We start from the raw sequence: 26,037 nt of genomic DNA, 5'->3' as shown, positions 1-26,037 counted from the left end.
CTGTTGTTAAATTTGAAAATGTAAGTCTTGAGGAGCTAATGGCAGGGATTAAATTGACAGTTCCAGAAGTAAATTTTGAGCCTAATTCTAAACTTGACATTTTACTGTCTTTTTTTGAGATGTGCCTTCTTTTTATGTTATATTTTCATATTACTTTTTTTTTACTCATATTAGTGATGTGATGGTATCCTCCCAGGAAGAAGATGCTCCACAGAACACACGCTCTCGCAACATCAAGCATGGCACGTGAAACCACAGAAACCAAGGATACTGTTAACAATCTAGGTGACAGGTCTGACTCTAAGAAGCCAAGACAGTCTTCTCCTCTCACTTACTGTTTCATATAGAGCCAAGAGCCAAGATAATGTGGGTTTCTATTTTCAGTGTATAATGTGGTTCTTTGAGATGATATTGAACTATTTATAAAACAAACATCTGGACATTAAATCAATACAACTTTTTGGTGGTGGTTGTGGCTGTGTTGTCAATCCTAAAAATAAAAAGTTGTACGCTGGATTTTCAAAAATGTAATCCTACGCCAAGGACCAAGTAATACATCAAACAATAGTCCCTGACCTCATATTTTTATCATCGCATCATCTCAGGATATAGCATGAGGTAAACACAAATGCTTTCCCTCTGAGTTTGCATCTGATGATAATTTTCAGGGAACCCATTCACCAACTTTCAGGAGAGACCAGAAAACATCTAAAGGAAAGACGAGTGAAGTATATGAGCTAATTCTTAGACAGGAGACAGAGGAAATGTGGCAATTCTGACTACAGAGGAGTATCTGTCCTTAGTTTTCTTAGGCAGGATGGGAGGGGGGTGGGAAAGGGGGTGGTTACTAAAACAAAACAAAACAGAACAAAACATAAAACACTATCAACCATATAATAAAAAGTAATTTTTAAACAGTTTACTTGCTTTTCTCACTAAAATCAATCACATGGGTATTGATTTGGGAGATACAAAGGAGGGCCTTTTACCAACGGACGGTCCCTGAGAAGAGGAGGTAGCATGGAACAAAGCAGAATGTGGACCAGTCTTAGGGCTCTAGACAGGACTGGTGCTTCTCGAGCAGAGCATTGCAGCTCCCAGTTAGAGCAGCAAAAGCGAGAGACTGGCTCCCACATGCATGCGAAATGCAGGGTGTATGGTAAAAACAAAGTCGACCCAGAAAATTACTGTTTGTTTCTGCTCTTCTGTTTCTATTTTTACCCCCAGGCCAATATGACCTGGGAAATGCAGATTGAATAAAAATTGAAATACTCCCCTGAGAAAAACAAACACACTCTTCAGCTTTCCCTTGGCCCATATTTCCTCATAATTTTCTTTCTTAGATAATGTTTCTCATCCCTGAAACATCTCTGCTTCTCTGCCCCACAACCCTGTTTATTCACATCACTCAAGGTGTCATGGTTAAGTTATGTAAAATCTAATTCTAAGTCACATCCTTTATCACAAAATTGATAGTTTTAATTCATTCCTTCATCAGCTACCCCTTTTGGTGTTTCTTTTCCTGCCTAATTATTTCATTTTGTCAAGTCACCTAACTCCTCATTCTGCTTCACTCTTTGCATCCTGTACATGACCCATGTCCTCTGCCCTCTCTCCAGGATGTACTCCACTCTCATGCCCTCACAGCCGCCCATATGCAGTTCTGCCCTAAGCTGATAATGCAGCCTCTTACCTGCAGCCACAGTCCCCTCCAGGCCGTCCTCTGGAAGCTCCCAGAATTATGGTTACAGAATGCAAGTTGGTTATGTCATTTCTTTAACATAATATTATCCGTGGTTCTACAAAGAATACACTAGAGGTCCCAGGCTGGGAGTGAGGTTATAAAGAGATGGACAGGTAGTCTTCACGAAGATCTATGAGCCCTTTAATACTATGCTCAAAAAGTTGTTGGATGAGCATTAAGTATGTTTTTCATAAGAAGAGTGTCAATAGATTTCAACAGATTCTCAAAAGAGGTTGTGCTGTGACTTCAGAGTCTCTGGCAAGGCCCTTTACAACCCAGTTCATGATAGCAGTGTAGTGCCGTGGGAGATGAAGGAGCACACGGTGCTGAAGGTATTATAGAACTTCAGAGTCAGGCAGTCTTGGGTTTCAATTCTGATTTGGTCATCTGGTTGGATGGTCTCAGAAATGTATTCTTTCTAAGCCTCATTTGGCCTATCTGGTAATATGTACTTTTCCATAGGACTGTTTCAGGTATTTAATTTAATAATAATATAAAGTACTGGGAAAAAATAGACAGTGAATTATAGCTGCTTCTCTATAAGTAAGTCTTTGGACATCCAAAGATAATATTTGTAAAAACACTATCCTAAACTTACCTAGTGATAAATCCCTTCTTTATCAATTGAAATTACTTTTACTTTCAAGTTTTAAAAGGCCACATCAAATTGGCCAAGCTGTTTAAGGGAATCTATTAGCTCACATAGCTCAAAAAGTTCAAAGGTAGAGTATGCTTCAAGTATAATTTGCTCAGGGTTTTACCTATAATTTTCTACTGTACTCTCAGCTTTGTCCTTCTCTATCCATCAGTTTCTTTCTCAGGCTATTTTTCCTCATGGTGACAAAGTGATTGCAGCAAGTCCAGCCCTCACAACTACATTGCACACCGTCTAGAACAAGGAGAGCATCTGCATCCTGGACTACGCAGTCAAAATATGAGATTCTCTCACTTGCCCATCCCTGAGCCAACGTCTGCAACTGAGTTCACATCTTCAGTCTTAAGCATCTCCGAGTCCCTTGCATCCCCAAAGGGAATCAGGGCCATAGTAAAGGACAATACTTAAAATATCTAGCAATCAAGATGACACAGGCAACCAGTAATATGAACACATAGCAGTGTAATCAGAACAGATGGCAGCTGGAAACAACCAAGATGCCTCAGCTGGTACTGCGAGCTGAGTCTCAGCTCTGCCTGTGGGAATGGCGAAGGTCAGAATGGTTTGCTGAGGTGGTAGCTCTCCGGGATCCGCTCAAGAATGAGCCTATCCTCGTTGTTTTTCAGACCAACCTTGATAGCTAGAAAATCGGGATTCAGCTTGTGCTGCCTGCTAATGAGTTTCACCTTGAAAACAAGGTGTGTACAGAGGGAAAAAACCAGCAGCTGTTAGGTTTCCTGTTCTTTATGAAGGAAGAAATCATTGGGGAAAATTTAAAAAAAAAAACAAACAAAAAAAAAAAACTCATCCTGATTCTTACAATGTTGGGAAAAAAATTTACTTTAAAACTTTGGTTTATAATTTATATCACTTACACACAGAGAAACATTTAGAAATGCATTACTTAATCTTAAGTCATTTCAAGTCATTTTCAAATGATCAGCCATCCTACATTAATTTTCATTCTGGAGCAGGAAGACAAATGAAAAAAACAACAACACTGTTTGCTGTTCTCTAGTTTTGTTTCACATTAAATTATTTGCAAACCACTTCTCAAACCCAACCCAGGAATCCAAACTCTATGACCAAACAAAGCCGCACATTGTAAAGAAACATAACTGGGCGACTTTGTTTCTCCTTCACCTCCAAGTTCTGCTTTCCTCAGCTGTGGGTCTGGACATGCTCCAGACGCCAACCGGGTGGGGGAGTTGCACCGCGGCCTGGCGTGTGAACCTCACCACAGATTCTTCAAGGGGAGGTCAAAGTAATAATGTGAGTGGGCTGGAACGGGGAGGAGAGTGGCAGCTGTTCTTTAATCTACACAGTATTTTCTTTTGAAAAATCAAATTAAAGAGAGAATGTGTGTCCAGATTAGCTGCCTTGGAAAGCCTTGGTTCACTTGAAAATACAAAAGAGCATTAACTCTCTGAGAGGTGAGAGTAAATCTGTTACTGTTCTGCTTGTAGTCAAAGGACTTATTTTGGATTTTCACATTAAAGATATATAGGGGCACATGTCATTGTCTCACTTCACTCATTTATTCAATTCCACATTCCTTCCATTTAAGAAATGTCCATTGAGCCCCCCTGGGTGTGAGCCAGCGTTTTCACTCCTTAGGATACAGAATACAGCCAAATAGACTAAAAGTCCTTGCTCATTTGGAGCCTGTATCCCAGTGTGAGGTAGATAAAAAAATTAAAAAAAAATTTTTTTCAAACAAATAAACACAAAATATATCAGGTGGTGGTAAGTGAGATGAAAAGGAAAAACATCAACAGAGTTCATGAAGAGAAGAAGAGAAGGGTGATGAAGAGACATGTGCAGGAGATCCGGGAAGACCTCAGATTTGAGTAGAGTCCTGAATGAAATGATAGAACAAGGCCTGAGATACCGGCCACAAGAACAGGTGGCATGAGCAGTCCTCACAGATAAGCCTCCCAGCAACCCTGTGATGGGGGCAGGAGGGGTAAGTTATCTTCACTTGAGACCCAAGGAGTCAGGGACTCAGGAAACTGTGTGGCTGGCCTAGAAATGAACTCATCCCTTTGAACTCCCAGTCCTTTGTTCCAGAAAGGACAAGGGTTAGACAAGTGCACTATGTACTTTTGAGCTTTTCAGACTTGCTTTTAAAATGAAATTTATTGGGTGACATTACTTAATAAAATTACATGAATTTCAAGTGTACAATTCTATAAGAAAAGCGATCCTGAGAAAAAAAAACCAAAGCTGGAGGCATCACATTCCCTGACTTCAAATTATACTACAAAATGACAATAATCAAAACAGCATGGTACTGGCAGAAAAACAGACACACAGATCAATGGATTGAGAGCCTTGAAATAAACCCACATGTATATGGGCAAATAATTTTTGACAAAGAAACCAAAAACATACAATGGAGAAAAGAAAGCCTCTTCAATAATTGATGTTCTGAAAATTGGGAAGTCACACGCAAAAGAATGAAACTAGTTTGCTGTTTGTTACCATATATAAAAATTACCTCAGAACGGATCTAAGACCTAAATATAAAATTTGAGATAATAAATTACAGAGATGAAAACATAAGTTCTAAACTTATGGACCTTGGTCTTAGAGAGGATTTTATAAATTTGACCTCAAAGACAAGGGAAGTAAAAGCAGAATTGCTTTTTGATTGAGATAGTTTCTTCAAATGAAATGTCATATGGAGTCCTAATTTGTGAAATAGATAAAAATGGAGCCTCTTTGCAAGAAGTGGGCAGGGAATCTTTGCCTGCCTCACACGCAGAACTGTCACACTCTAAGCGGTCTTTCCTCTGAGGAACCTCAGCGGCTCCCATGGGTCCCTTGCATGGCAGCACCCACGGGTCCCTAGCACCACTCCATACATGGCCCTCCACGCCCAGGGGAAGGAGGAAGTGAGGAGGGTGAGAAGTGAAATATACAGAAGGAACACTGGAGAAACAAGGAAGATTATGACAAGCCAATCACCTTCACTTGCTTATAGACCTGTAAAGCCAGCCTTTTACTTCTTCCACAATCCAATTCCAAATTTTCTTATTTGTGAGGGGAGGGGGCATGTGATATCTGTTGCTCCACAAAAATTTATTCCCCAAATGTAATGGTTTTAAAATAATAAATAACAAATATGTGTTATCTCTGAATTCCTGTACGTCAGGAATCTGGGTGCAGCTTACCTGGATGGCCTGGCGCGAGGCCACCATGAAGCTGCAATCAAGGTGTTATCTCCTCCTTTGGGCTGCAGTCATCTCAGGGCTCCGCTGGGGGAGAACTTGCTTCCAAGCTCATTCATGGGCTTGTGCGAAGGTCAGATGTTTTTATGGGTGGTTGGACTGAGAACCTCAGTGTCTTTCTGGCTACGAGCTGGAGACCATCAGTATTTGGTCACCTGGGTCACTCCCTAGGGAAGCTCATTTCATAGGACAGCTGGTTTCTCTCAGAGAAAGAGAGCAGAGAGAGTGAGCAAGATCAACATCGAGTCAGAGCCTTTGCATAATCTAATCTTTGAAGTAATGTCCCACCACTATTGCTTATTTTAGTCCTTAATGGGGAATCACTAGGTCCAGCCCACATTCAAGAAGAGAGAATTACATAAAGACATGAATAGCAGAAGACAGAGATCACTGGGGGTCGCATTTAAGAGAGGCCCCCATACACATGGAGAGAAAAGCGTAAAAGTAGAAACTACAGAAATTCACATAATCCCTAACATGCTTAATCTACTCATATATTTGGGTCTTTTTAATGCAGTCTTCTTCCTTGTTACGCAACAACCTAAAAATATGCATGCTGGTGTTTCTTTCATCAACTGCTTTTAATATGGAGTCTTTGTTCTGTATATCATCTATTTTTACTCTAGTGTTAAGAAATAAAATTTGTTTTTGAAAGGAATCTTACTTCCATGATTAATTGTAATTCTACTTTAATACAGACAGAAATACCCTTTATAGATATTATTAAAACCCTTGACCCCTTTTCTGGAAGTACATGGAAAGCCTCAATAAATTGCTGCCAAAAGTAATCACAAGTTAGTTTTGTGGCCAAGATGAGAAAATACTCAGGTCTTTTCCTTTGTTTAATAATCTATATCATCTTAGTCTTTCTGAAGTTACCTGTAGAGTGATGAAGTTGAATGTTGTATTGAAGGGGTTTGTTCACTAAACTATAAGCTTCTTGAGGGTCACCCTTGTACCCACAGTCCCTGGCACTCACAAGTGTTCTGCAAGCATATATTAAATGAGTGATGTAGCAGTGGCTCCGAAGGAACCACAGAAAAACTGCCAAAATAGCCATATTCATTAATTTTTTTGAAAAGAAAATTATCACAGTCTTTTTGTGATAACATACTTCAGGGAATCATTCAAGGATGATTGGTAAGAGTTCCAAAGGATCCTGGACATCAGATATTGACTCACTTGGTTGGTCTTAAAGTATAGGTGAAGAGCTCAGTGAGTGTAGTCCAGATGTTACGCTAATGAGTGACATGTATTCTGTGACTCAGCACTTGGAATGGAATGTGAAGGCATCAAGGTGGAGCAGAGAAAAAGAGCCTTCCATCAATTGTAGCAGGAGCATTTATAAACAATTGCGTAGAGTTCAAAGATGAGGCTCCATCTAGGTAGCAGCGTTTTGACATGCTAGAAGTAGGCAAGGAGAAGGAACTTCAGGAAGAGAGATTTAAGAAAGAGAGGCTGGAGCATATGTGTTAATCCAATCGGTGCCAAATTTTCTGTTCCTTTCCCCTCTCCTGGATCACTGGAGAGAGGTGGGTAAAGGGACCATACCTGGCTTTTAGCCTCTGAAGTTCCTGATCCTATTTATCATCCTGTGGCACCATCAGCTTTTCTCAACTGCTTGCCAGGCATTCCCTCGGCCTTTATTTTAAATTACAAATTATAAGAGGAAGGATTATTGAGCTCATTAAGATGACCACTAGTGGCTAAACTAAGCTTTGACCTCCAGTCACCATTGACCCTCTTGTTCCTGCCATGACCGCCTGCCACACACAGGGTTTACTCCAAAGCACTCTAGTAACTAACCAGGTTAGGGCTACACATTTTTTTGCTTGCTTATTTGCTTGTTTGCTTTTTCTTTTTCTTTCTTTTTATTTTTTAGCAAGAGTTTTTTAAAATATTTTTTAAAATATTCTATTTGTTTATTTTTTGAGAGACAGGAAAGGAGGGAGGGGGAGAAGAAGAGAAACATTAATGTGTGGTTGCCTCTCACGCACCTTCAACTGGGGACCTGGCCTGCATGTGCCCCAACTGGGAATCAAACCACGACCCTTCGGTTCTCAAGCCAGCACTCAATCCACTGAGCCACACCAGCAGGACAGCAATGATTTTTGACAGAAATTTTTGAAGCAGTTAGCTGCAGTACATTTTAATACCATTTATTCTGTAAAGCTTTTCCCTGACCAACCATCAGCTGATTTAAATGAACCCCCCTTTTTTCTCTTCTTGCCCTGGTGCCTCCTTTCCAATACTCACCACACGGCACTGTCCTCATTTTCTACTCCCCGCTAGGCTGTGAGCGCTTAGCACTCTGGCATATTAAATGTGCTAGGTGCTACTAAGCACTTACTATTATTTGACTAAAACAATATGTAAGTGAATGAAAAAAGGATTTAATAAAAGGACGTTATTTTTTTTTCACCCTAAATCTGCTTATCCACTAAATTGAGAGGGGAAAAGAAACTGGACAAGTATTTCTCTGTGATCTTTTACTTTAAGAAAATGTTAAGATGCAACTTCTTCCAACTCCAGCCTCTACCTCCAGGCAGGTTTTGGAGGAATGTTGACAGATTAAAATTCGTCACTGTGGAAACTACGGACTGCGTGGGTGTGTGCTTTGATGAGCTTCTACTTGGGCAAAGATTGAATGCAAACTGACTTCCTACACCAGTGTGACTGTGACTGCTTATTATTTGATAGAGGGGTTATGTTGTATTTACAGGCAGAAGACTTATGTGCAAGGCATGGTTTTTTCACTTGGTAATGTCTTTTTTAGTCCACTTAACTGTGTCCAAGTTTCCCATTTGCATATGGAGATAATAATAATAATAGTATTAATAATAATAAGAAGAAGAAACAACATCAACAAACACAACACTTGCTTTTCCCTTGTGAGGCAGTTGTGAGAACCAAAGTAATAAAGATTGAACAATGACTTCTTACATAAAGCACGGAGCCCACGTTTTCTGCCAAGAACCTCTGTGGGAAGTGAACAGAGGGAGGAAGGATTGACCAGAGTGAGGGTGAGATGTTAACCTCCTTTGCCTTAGGGCAGGGACTTTCCAAAATAATGCCTTTAAAAATTAGAAAAGCACTCAAGTGTCTAACCCTCCTTTCACATATAAATATGGGTTATCTTTATTTTCTCAAGACATTGTCAGAGAACGGATTCTGAGTAAACATACCAACCAAGTGGACTCTTTTCTCTGGGACCATTAAGGAGTCGTAGCTTCTGAGAACCTCTTAAGATCTTACGAAAACTGAAAGCTCTTGAATAGAGAGGATGATTTTAAACAAATAACCCACGATTACTGTCAACATTCCTAAAAAAGACATTACCTATTTCTACATTAGTAGATGTGTCTGCTTCAGTATTCTATATGCTAATTTGAGCTAGTAAGGTTGACCACTAGTGTCCAAACTAAGCCACTAGTTCAATGTGGAGACGGTCTACTAAACCCACATAGACCCTCTCTTGCTGGAGCTCACTGCATCCTCAGGAGCCAGGTGTCTCCTGGAAAGAAACCAGAAATTCTGCACTCTCTCTTAGGGCTCTTTGCTATTGTTTTTCTATAGACTGATTGCACACAGCTTCTACAGAAAGGAAAAGCAGGAGTGGGCTTTCAGGAAAAGAAACTTAAAACTCAAGAGGGGGGGTTTGTGCTGTGAGAAGTGAATCTTGAACATTTTTAGGCGATTTAAAACCACCTTTCTTTAACTTCTCTCTGAAATAGGAAAAATAAGAAATGACCTTTACTCATGAAAACTTAGGGGGATGCGGGATGAACAAAATAGGTGAATGGGTTCAAAAGGTACAAACTTCCAGTTTTAACATATATGTCACGGGGATTTAATGTACAGCATGGTGACGATAGTTAATAATACTGTATTGCATATTTAAAAGTTGCTAAGAGAATAGATCTTAAAAGTTTTCATTCCAGGAATAAATTTTTTAACTAAGTATTCTATTAGGTGTTAAGCATTGTAGTGACCATTTTGCAATGTATTCAAATATTGAATCGTTATGTTTTACACCTGAAACCAAATTAATGTATTATGTCAATTATAATACAATAAAGAAACAAAACAAAAACCGAGAGCTTTAACTAACACCAACTCATCCTTCAGAGAGCAGCAGCAACTGACCAGGCTCTCATTTTCCAAATCAACCATTAAACATCCTTATAGCACCATATCTCTTTCCTTCATACTGCTTAGCATAGTAGGGATTTTACAGCTATGTGTTTAATTCTTTTATTTAATAGCACAGACTCTGGAGCCGAACTACATAGATTAAAATTCTAACTCCATCTCTTATAAATTGAGTGACCAAATAACTTAATAGCTCTGTGTGGCTGTTTCCTTAACTGTAAAATGGTAACAATAATAGTCCCCATATGTGAAGATTAAATGGGTAGAGATGACATGTAGAACCCTTACAACACAGCACACAATAAGTGTCCAATAGATGTTGTGCTACTTTTGTTTCTTTGTTTGTTTTAGCTTTGAGAGCTTCAAGTTTTATGAGACCAGGCATATCACTGCTTCATAGTTTCAACCAAAAATCTCTTTAGTAAATGTTGAATAACTGTATAAACAACTTCATCTGTAAGATTTCACCCAGGTTTTTATGTGTTGCACTTTTGCTGTAACTCTAGAAAATAAAGTAGAAAGCAAAATCAATATGGAGGTAGATTCTGGAACACTTGACATTTCACCTCAATTACTTCTTAGATTAATATTGTACAAACCAAAATGAATGTTAAACACTGTAAAGACAGTATTTCAAAATACTCATACATATTTGTTAAGTTTTATGTTAAAGCTAAATAAACCGTTGGCTTTTTTGGAAGTTTTATGAAAACCAGTAGAATATGTTTTTAATATTAATATATGATATACTCAAGATCAAGTACTAAACATTTATAAAAACTTTTATGGCCTACTCTCTTAGTAACTTTCACATAATGACATATGATAAAGTATTGTTAACTGTAGCTGAAACATTAAAGCTTATAGCAGCACATGATTTAGGTTGGCCTTGCCCCAAACAGGCTTTGATCATTTCCCACAAAAAGCTTTCTAGGATAACAACAGGAAAGACTATATTTATTATAATCAAATAAAAAATTATGAGATGATTTTAAAAAATCCTTAGTTATAGCATCATTTCAAAGAGAAATAGCTCTCAGATGTGAAGGCTGAGAAAATGTAAGTCAGTATACTAAGACCATTGTACACAACTCAAAATGAGTGATTAAACAATAGTGAGCACTTGAAGGACCTATCAAAGAATCATTTTAATTTTCAAGTTTTCCTTGTAAGTATCTCATTTACATTATGCCATTTCTGTGAGCAAACAGTGACTGTGTAAGCACCATCATGCTATAGTGAAGGAAAATAAAAGGCAGTGGGGAGATCTGTCTTTCTTGTGTGTAGTATTAGGGACAATGAGCATGTTTTTGAAAATATTTAAGGTTTTTTCTATCTCCTTGATGATCCTTAAATTTCTCAAAAAGAGACAAGATCTATCTACTCAATAACCGAAATGAAGGCTTAAAAAAGCAAATACTCTTATTGACTTGGAGTAAATATAAAGTGTTTAAAAGTGCTGAAAAAGAAGGAAATCTTACCTTTTGCAACCGCATGGATGGACCTAGAGGATATTTTGCTAAATGAAATAAGTCAGTAATAAAAAAGACAAATACCAGTCAGGGCACATGACTAGGCTGCACGTCAGGTCCACAGTTGGGGGCACGAGTGAGAGGCAACCACACAGTGATGTTTCTCTCCCTCTCTTTCTCCTTTCCCCTCTCTCTGAAAATAAATAAATAAATAAATAAATAAATAAATAAATAAATAAATAAAAAAGGCAAATAGCTTATGATCTCACTTACATGTGGAACCTGATGAACAAAATAGAAACAAAGGCATGGATACTTGGAACAGCCGGACAGCTATCAGAGGAAATGGGGGGCACTGGATGAAAGAAGGTGAAGGGATCAGCCAAAGAACATACATGCATAACTCATAGACATCAGTGTGGTAATGGCCAGAGGGAAAGGATATGGGGGATGCGTGGAGATGGGCCATGGAGGGTGGAAATGGGGACATCTGTAATAATGTCAGCAGTAAAAAGAAAATGAATCTTTGCATAAAAAGATCTCTGTCTTGACCTGGGAATATTCTTAATGTTGATTTAGCTAACACCATATGCTTTCTATTAATCAAATTAAAAAAAATAAAATCAAGAGTTGATGACTGATGTGGCTAGCCATTTTCTGAATAGATTTTGATAGAAGATTTAAAAAAATGGGAATGTATTTTGGTGCAATAAAATAGATTAAATGTTAGAAAAGCAAAGTTGTTGACCCCAAAGAAAAATACCAACACAATAATTTTGGCCAACACAACATCTGATTAAACCTAAAGATTAAACCATAAATGTTCTCTGTAAATAAATTCTTTGGTGGAAGAGATCTTTTTTTCCTTGAAAATTTTTAAGGTTTCCTTCCCACTCTATTATTTTTAATCTACATTATGGGAAATAAGACAAAATATTGTTACAGCTCATCAAAGAAAGTTCAGTGCTTTTGCTCCTACTGTTTTTGGCAGAGATGAGAGAACCTCAATAACATAAATATTTGTATTGCATTATTGAAAGTAACAGGGAGAAATGGCAAGTCATAAATGTTTACTTACTCAATTAATGAATACGTGAATGAATGGATGAATAAAAGAAAGGGGAAGGAGGAGCAGATACCAGTTTTGGGAAGGTGCAGCCTTTCAGTCAGTCAGTCACAGAAAGAAGGACACTAATTTGCAGAGAGGAATTGGCACACAAAGGCTAAATGTAAGCATTATTTATTTCATAGTTTTCTTTGGAGCAATGGTGGTTTATACTGGCATAAAGGGTTTGACTTGTGCTGATAGTTTTCCAGTTTCCAAAGCAAGTCTAGAAATAATTTTCTATTTAACCCCAGTGAACTAAATAGTGGTGATTAAGAGGATGCCAAAGCTTAAGCATTGTCCTTAATCTACGTTCTCAAAGGCCACCTATTATTTCTTGATTGACAAGCTAATTCATCATTTCTTAATTCCTCTCTTCCTTGACCTTTTTGTAAGAACTGACATTCTTGACTACACCATTATTAAAGGCATCTCCTCTCATTTCTGCATCACTTCTCCTCCTGCTCCTTTTCTATTGATGGCTTCTCTTCCTAGGCTGCTCCCAAGTAGTATATATTGCTGTAGTCTTGGTGTTCAATCATGCTCTCTTTCATCCTTTGGAGCTTCCATTGGCTCCAACCTCTTCAATAAATTCTTCTAGATTAAAGGCTGTATTTGTATCCTTGGCCTGCTTCCTGAATTCCTATCCCACATTTCCACCTCTAGGATCAACATTTCTGCCTGGAGATTGCACTGGTGACTCACATTTAATAATGAAATTCATTATTTTCTGTGAATTGGCTGCTGCACTTGACTTTCTTTGTCTTTTAACTGTTGCAACAGAGGATATGCTTGTGAGTAGTAGAATAAACTGTATCAGGAGTGACCAGGAAATGGAAACTAAATTGGAGTTTGCAGGTTAATCTCTGAATGAGCACAGACAAGAAGTCTGGCCAAACCATATCCTATATCCTTGTGATACTAGAAGTTCTAGAAGTTAGTCTCCACTTTAGAGTTCTGTTTTGCTTAGACTTTTCTGGTTTTATTTTGGAGGGTTTTGTTTTTTTGTTTGTTTGGTTGGTTGTGGGCAAATTACCAAGCTGAGGGCACAGTCAGTAAGATAAGGATTCTGCCACAGTGACTAAAGTAAAATATTGTACATCAAGGACTAAGTTCAACCAGTTACTTTGCTTTCTTGAGTGCCACTCTTCTCATCAGATAAAAATAATGATGCAACATTTAACTTGAAGTTTTTTAGGGATTAAAAATAATACACTTCAAACATCTGATACATAATCGTCGTCGGCGGCGGCAGCCGTCCGTCTCGAGAGACGATGGTGTAGCTTCTTAAGAGTCTATCTGCACGCCGAGAATGGCTGTGCAGTCCAACTCGGGAGTGACACGGTATCTGTCCCCTTCCGTGTTGAATCGACATCTTGTGATGACGCTGGAGTGTCCTCTCCAGTGAAGCTGAAGCTACAGAGCCTGGGCAGGGTGATATGGAGGGTCTGCTGTTGCCCATGCAGCAGACCCCCCCTCTCTTCGCAGCTGAAGGATCCAAGGGAAAGACGGAGTCAATACAGCTTGGCTTCAGGTGCGCCGCAGGAGTTGCCGGTGTTGACTACAACGTCAAACCGCCTTAGGGAGTCCGGCTCCGGATTTTCTGTCGGGGTTTACTCCCTTAGCCTTTCCCCTGAAGAGGTATGCCGCAAGGCAGCGGAGGTTTTTTGGAATCAGAGTTTTCCTTCTCTGATGTACCCTGACTGGAAGATCGAACCAGCGACACTTAGCTCGCAGGCCGACGCTCAATCCACTGAGCCAAACCAGCCAGGGTTTCTGATACATAATAGTGCTCCATATATACTAGTTGTTATTAACATCACCATTACTTCTTGATTTTCTCTGTTTGGATCTGAGTCGTTTTGGGTTGGTTTCTTTAACCAACAGCCCCACGTCTAATCAGACACTAACTCTGTGAGTTCCATGGTCTTTGTTGTACATTTTTACTGATCCATCCTAAGGCAGGTCTAAAACTGCTCCAGCAGGAGCCTTCCAGTGGTACAGTTATCCAAAGACTGACATTCAATGGCACAGCTAAGGTTTATAATGATCCCCTCCCCAAATGCACTGTCACACCACACCCCTGCTTTCTAGGTAAGATATGTCGTTCTCAGCATGACATAGACATTCATGCACAATTTGGCCACATCCTAATTTTCTAGTTTAACAGAATTTTTCACTTCACTGTTTTATGATTTCTCTTTACTTGCTTCTGTCTCTATCCCTTATATCATGTTTTCCCCAAAACCTTTTCCCTTCCTTTTTTAGCTCTGAAATCTTAGATACTTGTTAAGTCTCAGCTTAAATTACTCTTTCAAAAGCTTTTACCAAATCACTGTAGTTCAATAAACAGTCTCTGCCCCTGACTGTATAGCACTCACTGTCTAAAGTGTTAGTTGGCCAGTAGTCATATGTATAAGCTTTGTCAGTTTGTGGTCCATATTATTATTGAGTCATCCCACCAGCACTTGTGTCTCTCATGCCAAATATTATGTCAGCAACATTATTAACTCTTTCTTTGATTTAGAGACCAGTGAAGACCATACTCAATAAAATTTGGGATTAGTACATTTGCATTAGTTATTCATTCAATATATGTCTATTTTAACAACCTAACATGTACTAGGTATATTGTTGTCTGTGGAATATAAAATGAATCAGATTCAAGCTCAAGATATTACAGACTAATAAGATATATACACAGGCAAGTAGTTAATTAAAAGGCAAGCACAATCCTACAAAAGGCATATGCACAAAACCTATGGTATCACAGAGAGCCTACCTAACTTTGGTTTGGTTGAGGGAAGTTAAGGGAAGCTTAATAGAGTAACTAATACTTGAGTTGCCGTGAAAGAACAAGCTTGGTTTCTCCAAACTGAGAGACAGTCAGAGAGAGTTTTAGAGAAAAGGGAACGAGAAAGTCATGCAAAGACATAAATTTCTTTGAAAATTTTGTATGACTGATATATGCATATGATATATATAGTAATCTCTCTGTGCCTCCTGTGGGTGGCTCTATGGAGTTAACAAGCATGTTCTTCACAGCGAACCCAACACCGTGCTGTCTTGGTTGGTCCAGAGACTTCCCTTGCCAGTAGAAGGTGTAGTTGGTTTCTCTGATAGTTCCGTTGTCGGCCAACCGGGTCTCCTGTAGAGCCGCAATGTCGATGTTTAGTCGTGCCAGTTCCCTGTCGATGACGGCGGTTTTCCTGGCACCATTGATCCACGGAAGGTCTGCAGTAAGTCCAGGACACATGGTCCTGATGTTGCAGCTAGTGAGACGAAGAGCTGGAGGCTTCTTTCTTGTTGTTTGCTTGGAATTGCCTGGTGCGAGTGTTTTGTGGCCCACTTTTCAAGAGACGCCTCTCTGATCCCCACTCACCCAGTGGGGCAGGCGAGCCATGGTGAGACGGCACCTAATTGGCTGGGGCTGCCCAGCTTGAGGCGGGCGGTAGCTGTCCAGTGAGGTGCGATGACCTCTCCCACCATCAGAAGAGACCCCTGGTGCTCGTTTCCTTTGCCAATCGGATGAGCTTATAACCGGTATCTGTCTCCTCCCGTGTTGAGTCGACATCTTGCGATGACGCTGGAGTGTCCTCTCCAGTGAAGCTACAAAGCCTGGGCAGGGTGATATGGAGGGCCAGCTGTTGCCCATGCAGCAGACCCCCCCCTCTCTTCACAGCTGAAGGATCCAAGGGGAAAGACAGAGTCAATACAGCTTGGCTTCAGGTGCGCCGCAGGAGTTGCCGGTGTTGACTACAACGTCAAACTGCCTTAGGGACTCTGGCTCCGGATTTTCTGTCGGGGTTTACTCCCTTAGCTTTTCCCCTGAAGAGGTATGCCGCAAGGCAGCGGAGGTTTTTTGGAGTCAGAGTTTTCCTTCTCTGATGTGCCCTGACTGGAAGATCGAACCAGCGACACTTAGCTCGCAGGTCGACGCTCAATCCACTGAGCCAAACCAGCCAGGAAATCTCTACTAGGTACTGTGTTGAGAACACATTACCAGCATGGCAGAAACCATTTGCTAGGAACATGCCCAACATCCATTTCCTCCTTCCTTAATAACAAGAAACCTCACTTTCATTCAGGTGACATCAAAGAACACTATCCTCCCCAAAAAATTGGCACCTGATTTTTATTATTAGCAACCAAGCACACATCCTAATGAACACAGGGGCATTATTTCATTTCTCTCTCACGAGTCAATGAGGTAAAGGGTCATACCATCCCCATTGTATAACTGAGCAAACCGAGGTTCAGAGAGTTTAAATGATTTGCCAAAGGTCAGACAGTTTCTAGATGGTGGAGGTTGAATGTGAAACCAGGTGGTTTGATTTCCGGACCTATACTCTTTCTATTCTTTTGGTCTGTTCTCAAGCGTACAGAAGGTCATGTATCCATCCCTTAGTGAAGTCTTGGAACAGGTCTGATTTTCAAATACCAGCCGATATACGCCCCTAATCGTGAGCTAGCTTCCTTCCTCGAACCACTTTCCTCCCCACTCTTGGACTAGAGTAGTGGAGAGTGTAGGAGAAGAGGAAGAGATGCAGGGAAGCGGTCAGCTGTGTTAGGATGTCCTGGGCAGCCCTCCTAGAAGATTGTTAGGGTGTGGCCAATACCAACAGCAGAGAAACCGTTGCATCATTTCCCATATGGGATTCTAGGAAGAGACATCAAAATAAAACCACTACACGGTATGGTGAGGCAGAAGGCGGGCTTCAATTCTGCATCTGGAAGGTTCCATGTGCCCTGTGGAGGGATACAGAAAATAGCTGCTGGTGCCAGTGGGTGAGCTTCTGCCGTGGGCAGGTGAAGTAGCCCCAAGACAGAGAGCTACAAGGTGGCCCCAGGTGACTCGGAGAAAGATGGGTGTGGTGGCCAGACCCCAGAGGGAACTTCGGCATCAGAGAGAGCTGAGATAGGGCTGGTCAGCTGGGAGGTGCCTTGAGTGGACTGAGGTGACAACCAACTGGCTAGGAGACCACAACTGCAGACCCCACAAGCATAACCGGAGCAAACAACTTCACAAAAACAATCTGTCCCATAAACAAAGTCAGTGGAAAGGATCCAGCCCCATACAATAGAGCTAATCTTCTGGGCACACATATCCCGTCCGGGGTATTAGCTTAGACACTGCTTCCTCCTAGGTGGAGGTAACGCCACTTGGCCTGCCTGAGGTTCTGTGCCCGAGGCCTCTTCGCCACTTGCTTTGGTAGGTGTCAGAAAGGTTACCAGGGGCATTTTAGTATTAAACCAAACATCTTCTTCTTAAAGTACTTAGAAGAATAGATTGTTCTTCGAGGCTTATTTCTGCATTTGATATAAAGCCAATTCCACCAGCAGCAGAACTCCATACAGAACCTGATCATGCTGGCACTTTGGTCTTGAACTTCCAGCCTCCAGACTGTGAAAAAATTAATTTCTGTTGTTGAAGCCACCCATCTGTGGTACTTTATATTGGTAGCCTTAGCAAACTAACACAAATGACCTCAATGTTATCCATGATGTTGCACATAGCAGGGTTTTCTTCTTTTCAGGGGCTGAATAATATTTCATTGCATTATATACTCATTTTCTTTATCTACTTATCTCTCTACAGCCATTTAGATTATTCCCACTCTTTGATTATTGTGAATAATACTGTGATAAGTGTGGGAGATAAATATTCTTAAGTGGGACATCAGTATTATATACTGTTATTTGTTTGTTTGTTTGTTGTTGTTGTTTTGAGAAACTTCCATGCTGTTTTCTGCAGTGGCTGCACCATTTTACATTCCCACCATCAGTGCACAGGGATTCCAATTTCTCCACATCCTCATTCATACCTGTTATCTTTCTTTTCTTAATGATAGTCATTCTAACAGGTATGAGGAGATATCTCATTGTGATTTTGAATAAATTCCCCCTGATGATTAGTGATGTTGAGCATCTTTTCACATACCATTGGCTATTGGTATAACTTCTTTGCAGAAATGACCATTCATGTTTTATCCCTATTTTAAGTGGGTTGTTTTGTTTTGTTTCTGCTATTGAGTTGAAGGTGTTTCTTAAATACTTTGGATATTAACTTCTTGTCAGCAAAGACAACCAAAAATATTAACTTTATTTTTATTAAATGTGTCTGCTTATTTAAAATATTAAAAACAAATAGACGAGTTGAAATTTGGAAAATATTATATAGATAGATAGATATAGAGATATGTAGATGTAAAATAGGGAGGGTCATTATTTGCTTACAATTCAACAATCAATTCACCAAAAAAAAAAAATCTCAATTTAAAATGAGGAAAAATTTTAAAAGGTATTTCACAGAAGACACATGAATACCAACAAACATAAAATAATGTTCAGCATAACTATATATCAGTAAATTGAAACTGGAATTAGATAACATCTCCAACTCATAAGAATCAATAATTGTTTTAAAATATAACACTATTAAACACTGTGAAAGGTGTGAAGTAACTAGAACTTTCCTCCATAGCTGGGGGGAGGGGTATAAAATAAGACACTCGCTCTGGCCAATATTTTGACAGTTTTTTTTTTTAAAATAAAATCAATTATACATCTCACTAAACAATTCTGTTCTTAGTTATTTCCCAAAATTTAAAACATGTTTAAAAATAAATTGTGCAAGAATATTTATAGCAGCCTTTCAAAAGTATTTTCTATATTTTAATTACATTTAACACACAATATTAGTTACATATGTATAACATAGTGATTAGACATTTATATTACTTATGAAGTGATCACCCCAACAAGTCTAATACCCATCTGACATCATACATAGTTGCGACAATATTACTGACTATATTCTCTATACAGCAATCTTATTAATAACAGCTGAAAACTGAAATAATCAAAATATACATCAAATAATTAACAAATGAATTATAGACTATTCAAATAATGGCATATTACTTAGCAATAAAAAATAACTTACTGATAAATTGAACAACATAGTTGAATCTCAGAAACATTATTTTGAGTAAAATTAGCCAGACACACAAAAAAGCACACTCTGTATAATTCCACTTATATGAAATTGAAGAACAATCAATCTGTGCTGATAGAACTCAGAACATTGATTTTTTAGGTATCATGTCTTTTTGGTATTTTTATGGGTACATATAATCATCAAAATTTATTTAACTAAATAAACAAGATAAATTATGACCTTAAAATAAACAGTATGATATTTATTGGTAGTTACAAAATAGTCATGGATCCAAGCAGCATAGGAAATAGTCAATTACACTGTAATAACTATGTGTGGTGTCACCTGGGTGCTGGAAATATCAGGGAAATCACTCTGTAAAGTGCATGATTGTCCAACCACTATGCTGCACACCTCAAACTAATACAAAATAATATTGATGTATTTCACTAAGCATGATTCTCTCTAGTTCCATCCATGTTGTCGCAAATGGCAGGAGTTCCTTCTTTCTTCCTGCTGCATAGTTTTCCATTGTGTAAATGTACCACGGTGTTTTAACCCACTCATCTACAGATGGGCACTTAGGCTGTTTCCAGCACTTAGCTATTGTAAACAGGGCTGCTATGAACATAGGGGTGCATATGTTCTTTTCAATTGGTGTTTCAGGATTCTTCGGGTATAATCACAGTAGTGGAATCGCTGGTTCAAAAGGCAGTTCCATTTTTAATCTTTTGAGGTAATTCCATACTGTTCTCCATAGTGGCTGCACCAGTCTGCATTCCCACGAACAGTGCAATAGGGTTCCCCTTTCTCCGCATCCTCGCCAGCACTTGTTGCTTGTTGATTTGTTGATGATCGCCATTCTGAAAGCTGTGAGGTGGTATCTCATTGTGGTTTTTATTTGAATCTCCCTGATGGATAATGACGCTGAGCATTTTTTCATGTGTCTATGGACCTTCTGTATGTCCTCTTCGGAGAAGTGTTTGTTCAGGTCCCTTGCCCATTTTTTAAGTGGGTTGTTTGTTTTCTTGATGTTCACCCAGGCGCCAGCGCGGACGTGATTCCCCGGCACCGCTGCCCCACACGCCAGCGCTGATATAACCGGGTATCCCTGCTCACCCAGGCGCCAGCTCAAATGTACAGCGGGGCCCCGCTAACACACACGCCAGCGCGGACGTGACCGCGCAACCCTGCTTACCACAAGCAAGCGCGAACTTGACCGGGCATCCCCGCTCACCCAGGCGCCAGCGCGGATGTGACAGCGGGGTCCCGCTAACCCACACGTCAGCGCTGACGTGACCGCGCAACCCCACTTACCACCCACACGCCAGTGCAGATGTGACTGGGCAGCCCGGTTCAACCACAGGAAGCGCGGATCTGACAGAGCAGCCCCGCTCACCCACACGCCAGCTCGGACGTGACCGTGAGGCCCCGCTCTTGCGGACCGAGCGCGGACATGAGCGCGCCGCCAGACCCGCGCACGACGACGCCAGCGCGGATGTGTCCGCGCGGCCTTCCTAACGGAAATGCCACCGCAGACGTGATTCCCCAGACCCGCTCACACACACGCCAGCGCGGACGTGACAGCGGGTCCCCGTTCACCCAAATGCCAGCACAAACGTGACCGCCCCGCCCCGCTCACTCTGGCGACAGCGCTGATATGACAGCGGGGCCCCCGCTCACCCACACGCCAGCGCAGAGGTGACCGCACAGCACCGCTCACCCAGGCGCCAGCGCGGACGTGATTCCCCGGCACCGCTGCCCCACACGCCAGCGCTGTCATGACAGGGTAGCCCTGCTCACCCAGGCGCCAGCGCGGATGTGACAGCGGGGCCCCGCTAACACACACGCCAGCACGGATGTGACCGGGTAGCCCTCCTCACCCAGCCGCCAGCGCGGATGTGACAGCGGGGCCCCGCTAACCCACACGACAGCGCGGACGTGACGGCGCAACCCCACTTACCACCCACACGCCAGTGCGGATGTGACTGGGCAGCCCGGTTCACCCACAGGAAGCGCGGATCTGACAGAGCAGCCCCGCTCACCCACACGCCATATCGGACGCGACCGGGTAGCCCTGCTCACCCAGGCGCCAGAGTGGATGTGACAGCGGGGCCCCGCTGACACACACGCCAGCGCAGACGTGACCGCGCAACCCCGCTTACCACAAGCAAGCGCGAACTTGACCGGGCATCCCCGCTCACCCAGGCGCCAGCGCGGATGTGACAGCGGGGTCCCGCTAACCCACACGTCAGCGCTGACGTGACCGCGCAACCCCACTTACCACCCACACGCCAGTGCAGATGTGACTGGGCAGCCCGGTTCACCCACAGGAAGCGCGGATCTGACAGAGCAGCCCCGCTCACCAACACGCCAGCTCGGACGTGACCGTGAGGCCCCGATCTTGCGGACTCGAGCGCGGACTTGAGCGCGACGCCAGACCCGCGCACGACGACGCCAGCGCGGATGTGTCCGCGCGGCCTTCCTAACGGAAATGCCACCGCAGACGTGATTCCCCAGACACGCTCACACACACGCCAGAGCGGACGTGACAGCAGGTCCCCGCTCACCCAAATGCCAGCACAAACGTGACCGCCCCGCCCCGCTCACTCTGGCGACAGCGCTGATATGACAGCGGGGCCCCGCTCACCCACAGGCCAGCGCAGAGGTGACCGCACAGCACCGCTCACCCAGGCGCCAGCGCGGACGTGATTCCCCGGCACCGCTGCCCCACACGCTAGCTCGGACGCGACCGGGTAGCCCTGCTCACCCAGGCGCCAGCGTGAATGTGACAGCGGGGCCCACTAACACTCACGCCAGCGCGGACGTGACCGAGCAACCCCGCTTACCACCCGCACGCCAGTGCAGTTGTGACTGGGCAGCCCGGTTCACCCACAGGAAGCGCGGATCTGACAGAGCAGCCCGGCTCACCCACACGCCAGCTCGGACGCGACCGGGTAGCCCTGCTCGCCCAGGCGCCAGCCTGGATGTGACAGCGGGGCCCCGCTAACACACACGCCAGCGCGGACGTGACCGCGCAACCCCGCTTACCACAAGCAAGCGCGAACTAGACCGGGCAGCCCCGCTCACACAGGCGCCAGCGCGGATGTGACAGCGGGGCCCCGCTCACCCACACGCCAGCGCCGACGTGACCGCACAGCAGCGCTCACCCAGGCGCCAGCGCGGACGTGATTCCCCGGCACCGCTGCCCCACACGCCAGCTCTGACGCAACCGGGTAGCCCTGCTCACACATGCGCCAGCGTGGATGTGACAGCGGGGCCCCGCTAACACAAACGCCAGGACGGATGTGACCGGGTAGCCCTCCGCACCCAGGCGCCAGCGTGGATGTGACAGCGGGGCCCCGCTAACACACACGCCAGCACGGATGTGACCGGGTAGCCCTGCTCACCCAGGCACCAGCGTGGATGTGACAGCGGGGCCCCGCTGACACCCACGCCTGCGCGGACGTGACCGCGCAACCCCGCTTACCACAAGCAAGCGCGAACTTGACCGGGTAGCCCGGATCACCCAGGCGCCAGCGCGGATGTGACAGAGGGGCCCCGCTAACACACACGCCAGCGCGGACGTGACCGCGCAACCCTGCTTACCACAAGCAAGCGCGAACTTGACCGGGTAGCCAGGCTCACCCAGGCGCCAGCGCGGATGTGACAGCGGGGTCCCGCTAACCCACACGTCAGCGCTGACGTGACCGCGCAACCCCACTTACCACCCACACGCCAGTGCAGATGTGACTGGGCAGCCCGGTTCACCCACAGGAAGCGCGGATCTGACAGAGCAGCCCCGCTCACCCACACGCCAGCTCGGACGTGACCGTGAGGCCCCGCTCTTGCGGACGCGAGCGCGGACTTGAGCGCGCCGCCGGACCCGAGCACGACCACGCCAGCGCGGATGTGTCCGCGCGGCCTTCCTAACGGAAATGCCACTGCAGACGTGATTACCCAGACCCGCTCACACACACGCCAGCGCGGACGTGACAGCGGGTCCCCGTTCACCCAAAAGCCAGCACAAACGTGACCGCCCCGCCCCGCTCACTCTGGCGACAGCGCTGATATGACAGCGGGGACCCGCTCACACACACGCCAGCGCAGACGTGATCGCACAGCAGCGCTCACACAGGCGCCAGCGCGGACGTGATTCCCCGGCACCGCTGCCCCACACGCTAGCTCGGACGCGACCGGGTAGCCCTGCTCACCCAGGCGCCAGCGTGAATGTGACAGCGGGGCCCTCTAACACTCAAGCCAGCGTGGACGTGACCGACCAACCCCGCTTACCACAAGCAAGCGCGAACTTGACCAGGTAGGCCGGCTCACCCAGGCGCCAGCTCGGATGTGACAGCGGGGTCCCGCTAACCAACACGTCAGCGCTGACGTGACCGCGCAACCCCACTTACCACCCACACGCCAGTGCAGATGTGACTGGGCAGCCCGGTTCACCCACAGGAAGAGCGGATCTGACAGAGCAGCCCTGCTCACCCACACGCCAGCACGAACGTGACCGCCCCGCCCCGCTCAGTCTGGCGACAGCGCTGATATGACAGCGGGGACACGCTCACCCACACGCCAGCGCAGACGTGACCGCACAGCAGCGCTCACCCAGGCGCCAGCGCGGACGTGATTCCCTGGCACCGCTGCCCCACACGCCAGCACTGACATGACCGGGTAGCCCTGCTCACCCAGGCGCCAGCGTGGATGTGACAGCGGGGCCCCGCTAACACACAGGCCAGGACGGATGTGACCGGGTAGCCCTGCTCACCCAGGTGCCAGCGCGGATGTGACAGCGGGGCCCCGCTAACCCACACGCCAGCGCGGACGTGACCGCGCAACCCCACTTACCACCCACACGCCAGTGCAGATGTGACTGGGCAGCACAGTTCACCCACAGGAAGCGCGGATCTGACAGAGCAGCCGGCTCACCCACACGCCAGCTCGTACGCGACCGGGTAGCCCTGCTCGCCCAGGCGCCAGCCTGGATGTGACACCGGGGCCCCGCTAACACACACGCCAGCGCGGACGTGACCGTGAGGCCCCGCTCTTGCGGACGCGACCGCGGACTTGAGCGAGCCGCCAGACCCGCGCACGATGACGCCAGCGCGGATTTGTCCGCGCGGCCTTGCTAACGGAAATGCCACCGCGGACGTGATTCCCCAGACCCGCTCACACACACGCCAGCGCGGACGTGACAGCGGGTCCCCGCTCACCCAAATGCCAGCACGAACGTGACCGCACCGCCCCGATCACTCTGGCGGCAGCGCTGATATGACAGCGGGGCCCCGCTCACCCACACGCCAGCGCAGACGTGACCGCACTGCACCGCTCACCCAGGCGCCAGCGCGGACGTGATTCCCCGGCACCGCTGCCCCACACGCCAGCGCTGACATGACCGGGTAGCCCTGCTCACCCAGGCGCCAGCGCGGATGTGACAGCGGGGCCCCGCTAACCCAAATGCCAGCACAAACGTGATCGCCCCGCCCCGCTCCCTCTGGCGCCAGCGCTGATATGACAGTGGGACTCCGCTCACCCACACCCCAGCGCAGAGGTGACCGCCAGCGCTGACATGACCGCGTAGCCCTGCTCACCCAGGCGCCAGCGCGGATGTGACAGCGGGGCCCCGCTAACCCACACGCCAGCGCGGATGTGACCGGGTAGCCCTTCTCACTCAGGCGCCAGCGCGGATGTGACAGCGGGGCCCCGCTAACCCACACGCCAGCGCGGACGTGACCGCGCAACCCCTCTTACCACCCACACGCCAGTGCAGATGTGACTGGGCAGCCCGGTTCACCCACAGGAAGCGCGGATCTGACAGAGCAGCCCCGCTCACCCACACGCCAGCTCGGACATGACCGTGAGGCCCCGCTCATGCGGACTCAAGTGCGGACTTGAGCGCGCCGCTAGACCCGCGCACGACGACGCCAGCGCGGGTGTGTCCGCGCGGCCTTGCTAACGGAAATGCCACCGCGGACGTGATTCCCCAGACCCGCTCACTCACACGCCAGCGCGGACGTGACAGCGGGTCCCCGCTCACCCAAATGCCAGCACAAACGTGATCGCCCCGCCCCGCTCCCTCTGGCGCCAGAGCTGATATGACAGTGGGGCTCCGCTCACCCACACCCCAGCGCAGAGGTGACCGCCAGCGCTGACATGACCGCGTAGCCCTGCTCACCCAGGCGCCAGCGCGGATGTGACAGCGGGGTCCCGCTAACCCACACGTCAGCGCTGACGTGACCGCGCAACCCCACTTACCACCCACACGCCAGTGCAGATGTGACTGGGCAGCCCGGTTCACCCACAGGAAGCGCGGATCTGACAGAGCAGCCCCGCTCACCCACACGCCAGCTCGGACGTGACCGTGAGGCCCCGCTCTTGCGGACGCGAGCGCGGACTTGAGCGCGCCGCCGGACCCGAGCACGACCACGCCAGCGCTGATGTGTCCGCGCGGCCTTCCTAACGGAAATGCCACTGCAGACGTGATTACCCAGACCCGCTCACACACACGCCAGCGCGGACGTGACAGCGGGTCCCCGTTCACCCAAATGCCAGCACAAACGTGACCGCCCCGCCCCGCTCACTCTGGCGACAGCGCTGATATGACAGCGGGGACCCGCTCACACACACGCCAGCGCAGACGTGATCGCACAGCAGCGCTCACACAGGCGCCAGCGCGGACGTGATTCCCCGGCACCGCTGCCCCACACGCTAGCTCGGACGCGACCGGGTA

Source organism: Furipterus horrens, unplaced genomic scaffold, assembly GCF_987537825.1.
Source record: "Furipterus horrens unplaced genomic scaffold, mFurHor1.1.pri manual_scaffold_1, whole genome shotgun sequence".
NCBI classification, from domain to species: Eukaryota; Metazoa; Chordata; class Mammalia; order Chiroptera; family Furipteridae; genus Furipterus; species Furipterus horrens.
This window is presented reverse-complemented; position numbering follows the sequence as displayed.